This window comes from Triticum urartu, chromosome 3A, assembly GCF_056163025.1.
Source record: "Triticum urartu cultivar PI428250 chromosome 3A, HENAU_Tu73, whole genome shotgun sequence".
Lineage (NCBI taxonomy): Eukaryota > Viridiplantae > Streptophyta > Magnoliopsida > Poales > Poaceae > Triticum > Triticum urartu.
The window spans coordinates 11,553,692-11,560,386 of NC_141875.1; the positions used below are offsets into that span (position 1 = coordinate 11,553,692).

The following is a 6,695-nucleotide window of genomic DNA, read 5'->3' on the forward strand; positions in this document are numbered from 1 at the left end:
GGGTCTTGCCAAGTCATTACACTCGCCAAGATGTTTCGCCCAATGTGAAGTTCATGCTACGCATATGCGTACAACCCCTGCTCATATATCCGTATCTAGACAAATTTAAAACGAATAATTCGAGATGATGGGAGTATTAAATTCGGATTTTGGTTAGATTTCAGTTTAGACCATTCATGCTCAAACAGTGAAAGATTAGAAAGCAACCAAGTATCCGATATTTATATATAATTAAACCTAAAACCTAGTTGGTGCGCGCGCGCTTTCTAGTCGAAGCGAGCGGCCGGATCGTGGCCACACGATCTCGCTCGAATAGCCGCGCGCGTGGGTCAGGTGCCACCTGGTCGGGCCTCCTCACGGCTGGCATCTGCCTTATCCCCTCAGCCTCCACACACTTCGTCTTATCGTCTCCATCCCCTGCGCATCGGTCACCGGCGCCGCCGCCAGCTCGCGTCGGCCGCCTCCACCGCCACATCTCGCACGGCCGCCCCCCGCCCCAACTTGCGCCGGCCACCGTCGACCCATCTCGCTAGCGCTGAGGCGCCGCTGTCACCTGTCGGTGGCCACCGCGACGCACCGGCCTCGCCATGAACCCGTCGGGAAGCTGATGGCTCGACGTCGTGTAGATGAACCTTGTGACGCAGTGCACATCCGGGTTGGATGCTTGAACCTTGTTGAACAACGAGCCCAGGCCAGCGATGCTGGTTCTGTAGCTTGCCTCTTACGCTGCCTGAGCGAAGAAGATGAGAGGCGGGTGCTTTGGCTCATGCTGCAGGCTGAAGCTGGTGGTCGCTTAATCGAAGCGAGGTGAGTAGGGGGCAACGTGGAACTGGTAGATAGATGTAGATGATGGCTTAATCGAAGCTAGGCTCGGTGGTAGATACATCTTGATGTAGTGCTGCTACACGTTGGTAGATACAGGTAGTAATGTTGATTTGCTAGTTGGATCTACATTTTTTTGGATATATGCTACTGCTACCATTGCTGCTAAATACATAGATATAATTTGTGACAAATTGTGGATTTGCCCACTCAGGCTGGCGGAGTAGCTCAAGCACGGCTGGGGAATTGCACACTTTCATCGGCATTGTCGCACACGTATGAAGACGGAGTTGCACACTCACGTCCACATAGTTGAACACACATGACCACAGACTTGCACACTCAAGTCAGAATAGTCGCACAAGCACGACCATTGAGTTGCACACTCTCGTCTGCATAGTCGCACACACACGACTGCGGGAGGTGCACACACGTGTCGGCATAGTTGCACACGCACGACCATGGGAGGTGCACACACGTGTCGGCATAGTTGCACACGCACGACCGTGGGGTGCACACTCTCGTTGGTATAATTGCTCATGCACATTTGCGGGAGTTGCACACGCTCGATGGCATAGTCGCACATGCACGACTACGGTGATGCACACCCTCGTCGGCACGGTAGCTCACGCACCACTGCGGAGTTGCACACTGCCTTTAGGATAGTTGCATATGTGTGATCGTGGAGTTGCACACTCTCGTCCACATAGTCGTATAGGTGTGGTCACAGAGTTGCACACTCTAGTCTGTATTATCGCACACACGTGACCATGGAGTTGGCGTCCGCGTAGACGCACACGCATGACTGCAAAAGGTGTACATGTGCGTCGGCATACTCACATACGCACGACCACGGTGATGCACACTCTCATCAGCATGGTAGCTCATGCACGGCCGCAAAGTTGTACATTGTTGTTAGGATAGTCACACACGTGTGACGGTGGAGTTGCACACTTTCATCCGCAGTCGTACACGCACGACCAGGAGTTGCATGCTCTCGTTCGTATTGTTGCACACACATGACCATGGAGTTGGCATCCGCGTAGTCGCACACGCATGACTGAAGAAGATGCACACATGCGTCAGCATACTCACATACACGCAACCACGGAGGTGCACACTCTCTTCGACATAGTTGCTCACGCACGACTGCGGGAGTTGCACACGTGTGGCGGCATAGTCGCACACGCACGAGTACGGTGATGCACACTCGTCGGCATAGTAGCTCATGCACAACCGCGGAGTTGCACACTATCGTTGGTATAGTCGCACAGGTATGGCCCCAGAGCTGCACACTCGTTTGTATAGTCGCACACGCATGACCGCGGAGTTAACTCTCGTCCGCATAGTCGCACATGCACGACCATGGAGTTGCACACTCTCGTTCTTATAGTAGCACACGCGCGGCTGCGGGGGTGTTGGCACAGTCGCACACCGCGATCGCGGAGGTCCACACTCGTCCCTACTCAATCGATGTGCAACCCTTGTCCCTACTCCTGGATGTGTAGTTTTTTTATAGTTGATACATCCTTCCCCACCTCCCCTACTAGCGATATGTGCAACTTAGTCTGTTGTTCGAGCCAACTTCCTTGTACTCGATGTGCAACTCCTTCCCTTCCTTACTTGTGGATATGTAGTTTCAGTTGGCGTAGGCAACAAATGGAGTTGTACAAAGTTTGCTAGGCAGTTGGCCGGAGCAACATATGAAGTTGCACATCTCACAGGTAGCAATAGTTGGATGGTGAAAATTTCACATTCATGAGGGTAGTGAAAAGTTATATATTCATGAGGGTAGTGAAAAGTTATATATTCATGAGGGTAGTGAAAAGTTGCACATCCCACTAGAGGGGTGGTTTGGACCTAGTGCTAGTAGGAAAATTACACATTCACGGGGTATGAGGAAAAGTTGCACATCACTGGTAGACAGTTGGCCATGGCAGTATCCGAAGTTGCACATCTACTACTAAACAGTTGGCCGATGCAGCAAACAGTGAAAGCACAACCACGGGCAGGGGAGAAAGTTGCACATCAACTACTAGGCAGTTGGCATGAGCAACACACGAATTTGCACATCTCACTAGAAGGAGGTAGTTTGGAGGTGGAGGTGCTATAAGTGAAAACTACACATCCACGGGGTAGGCGAAAAGTTGCACATCTATTGTCAGGTGGTTGCACATCAACTGCTAGTCAGTTGCACAAAAACGGAGGCTAAGTTGCACAAAAAAATTCATCGGAACATACCTATACGGGATCTAGTTTCGAAGAACACGTCGCAAGGGATTCAACGGTGAAAACGAATCTTAATTTTGATGCGGGGTTTAAAAGTTATGGGTTTTTAAAAATTTAAAAGCTCAAAATAAGTGCGTTCACACTGTTTAGGTGGTTGGTTTGCATTTACTTTTCCTGTTCACACATGATCACAGGTGTTTACTTTTCCTAATATGAATTTAGAGGACAAACTATTTCTATTTATAGATTATTAGGGGGACTAAAGACCAAAAATTTCCTTTTTCGGCCGGCTGCTCCGGAGCGCCAGGGAGCAGCCGGCCGCTCCTTAGACCTGTCCATAATTAAATATCCTTTTCCAAAGATCAGATTATTTATTAAGAAGACGTGGAACCACGGCCGTGCATGCGCTCCGACCAGTCCTGCTCTGCCGACGCGCACTCCATTACTCCGGCTACTGAGCAATCTGAACCAAGATGAACCATGTCGTCCAGATCGTGTCCCGGCGCATGGTCCTGCCGGAGCCGACGCCTTGGCTGCCGTCAGAGCCAGACACGACCATCGACATGTCGCCAGTGGCGGAGCCAGGAGAAAAGGATGAGGAGGGCCGAGTGTTGCTGAGCCTCGTCAGGGAGGGCCAACCCACCACAATACACCATTTTCATAGCAAATAATCACTTGTTCAGATGTATATTAGGCTTAAATCAGTCCCCCCCCCCCCCCCCCCCCCCCCCCCAAGTTGCCAGACGGGCGTCCTCCTGCCCAAGCCCCCCACCACGGGAGAGCATGGTCAACACGCCCCTGTCGTCGAAGGCCTCACCTCGTCCTTCGCTCGCGCACTCGGCCGCTTCTACCCCTACGCCGGCCGCCTCGCCGTTGCTCCCGGCGGGGAGGGTGGGAGCATCTCCGTGACCCCGTCTCGCTCCGCTGCAGCATGGAGGGCGCCGAGTTCGTCCACGCCGTGGCTCCCGGCGTCACCGTGGCCGACGTGGTCGTGCCGCTGTACACCCCCGTGGTGGTACGGTCCTTCTTCCCGCTCGACGGGCTGCTCGGCGTGGACGCCGTGGCGGGCTCCCACCCGGTCCTGGCCGCGCAGGCCACCGAGCTCGCTGACGGTGTCTTTGTCGCCATGTCGCTCAACCACGGTGTTGGCGACGGGACGTCCTTCTGGCACCTCTTCAACACCTGGTCCGAGATCAGCCGTCGTCGGAGTGACGCCGCCGCCATCTCCTCGCCACTACCGGTGCACCGTAGGTGGTTCCTTGACGGCTGCCGTGTCCCGATCCCTCTGCCATTCGCCAAACTGGAGGACATTGTCAGCTACGGGCACCTATCATCGGTGGCAGTGGAGCCGCAGGACTGCTTCCTCCATTTCTCCGCGGAGAGCGTAAGGAAGCTCAAAGCGAAGGCGAACGCCGAGGCATCCGGCAGCGGCAGCGCCACCATCTCCTCGTTGCAGGCCCTGCTGGCGCACCTGTGGTCGCGGTGTGCCGAGCGAGGAGGCTGGCGCCGGACCACAGCACAACGTACGTCCTCCTCGTCGGATCCCGGGGCCGCTTGACCGGCATACCGGCGGGCTACGCGGGCAACGCCGTGGCACGCGCCGAGGCGACGTCCACGGCCGGCGAGATCCTGGAGAGGGGTCTGGGCTGGGCCGCGTCGCTGCTGAACAAAATGGTGGCGTCGCTCGACGAGGCGAGCGAGAGGGACAGGCTCACGTCATGGGCGCGTAACCCTAGCTTCGCGTGCACGTCGTGTTCGGGAACTCGCCGCGGTTCGACGTGTACGGGAACGACTTCGGGTGGGGCCGGCCGGTGGCAGTGCGGCGCAGCTCGGCGAACAAGATGGACGGGACGGCGACGGTGTTCGAAGGTAGGGGCGGCGGTGGGAGCATGGCCTTGGAGGTGTGCCTCAACCCGGAGGTGCTCGCGAGGCTCGTCGCCGCCGACGAGTTCATGAGCTCGGTGAGCACGGCCACAGCGTGATCCATCAAGCAGCTTCTTACTGGCCGTGTTACGCGTGGAATGTTGACGTGCTCGGCCTTGGAGCGGATCAACATTCGATAGTGACAGATTATACATGCCAACTGCTTAAGATAGCAAGATCATATAATGTCAGATTGATGGAGGCAGTTGATCCTGATTGACATGGACACTAGAAAGGTTGACATGCTCCATAATGCTGCCTTATGCTGATTGAGGCTGTCGAGTCATGTTAAGTGTAATGTGGAAGCTCTCCAATCAGAGTTTTCAATGTTTGTCCATGTAAGCTAAATTATCTATTTTTTTTCTGGTTCCTATTCATGACGGTTGATTTTATTTTTTATTTTTGCGGGAAAGAGGATTTCATTCATCAAGTAATATGGTTACACTCAGCGGCAATGATGCTCGCGATCTTGTCGGGAGGGTTACGCAGCCAAACAGCAGTCCGCTGTTGAGTACGTCCCAAATGGGCGAGAGTATGCTAGCGAGATTTACACTACGCTTAATCTTCTGTAACTGAATCCTTCTTTCTTGAGCTAGCAGGGATATAATCTCCATGACTCTGAGTGTGAGCTGAACGATCTTTCCCCACAGCAGAGATCAAATGTAGCGTATCTGCACAGTCGCTCTCCACCACAAGGTCCAATTCTGTCCAACTAGCATCCGTGCTAGCATCCCTATCAACCAAAAAAGACTTCCACCCAACTTTATATGTAAAGCCGCACAGCCAAACAGATACATGCTGATGAGGAGATCCTACAAAGCAGATCAATGAGAAAAACAAGATAACTGGAGAACCCACACACTAACACAAAGTAACCTAGACTACCAACAAGAGACGGAACAAGGCATAGGTAAAACACCCGGGCTAGTTGCGACACTCACAAGCAAGTTGTCGTCGGAGAGGGGCCCCTGCCATCCCGCTTCGGATCATGGAGCCCGGGCCTCTATTTGCAGACATCAAGGACCACGAGTGGTGTCAACAAGGACCCGTGTAGAAGATAAATAGGTAAGTGCAACCGTCCGACACCAATACCGAAGAAGCTTCAAGACAGGATCAGATGGTGGCATGACAAGCCGGAGACACCTGGGTTCCACGACGACGCTCCTAGGAGAGAGACGATGCATGCCACGGAACGCCTCCACGCCGCCTCATCCTTCCCATGCGTGCCACGGAACGCTGTCACCGCCACGCTGCCCCTCCCCAATCCCCACGTGCGCGGCCGCTAGCAAGCACAATGGTGAGACAACCATGGCCCAGTCGTGCCGCAGCGCATTCCTTCGCCTCTATTTGGCAAGGGCGGAGCCACCATCGATGGCGAACGACAGGGAAGCCATCAACCCGCCATGCTGTCGTCCCTCGACCACAGGTCGTCAAGCCATGCTCTTGTTACTTCGGAAGGTTTCACCTCCGCCACAGCCGGCAAGCCGCCTGCCTTTTTCTTTTGTCACTGTCCAAAATGTTTGTCGAGTGTTAAAGAACGTGCACTTGGCAGAACACCAGCAGCATGTGGCACCAGCATTGTTCGCCCGTTCCGCCTATCCCTTTTGTTTGTCGAGTGTCGTTTTATGATGTATGTTGAGTAGGTTTCGCCGAGTGTGCCACCCGGCAAAGCCTTGCTGAGGCAATCGACCTTTGTCGTGTACTCGGCATCTAAGCTCTTT

The 6,695-nt window shown here is 54.1% G+C and overlaps 1 pseudogene across 1 annotated transcript; it reads left to right on the forward strand.

The window, feature by feature from the left end:
• Window positions 1-96: 96 nt before the first annotated feature.
• Window positions 97-5,036, forward strand: LOC125542359 (putative acetyltransferase At3g50280; annotated as a pseudogene). The gene is made up of 3 exons (XR_015617942.1): window positions 97-807; window positions 3,418-3,623; window positions 3,735-5,036. The product of XR_015617942.1 is annotated as a putative acetyltransferase At3g50280 (transcript).
• The last annotated feature ends 1,659 nt before the right edge of the window (window positions 5,037-6,695 follow it).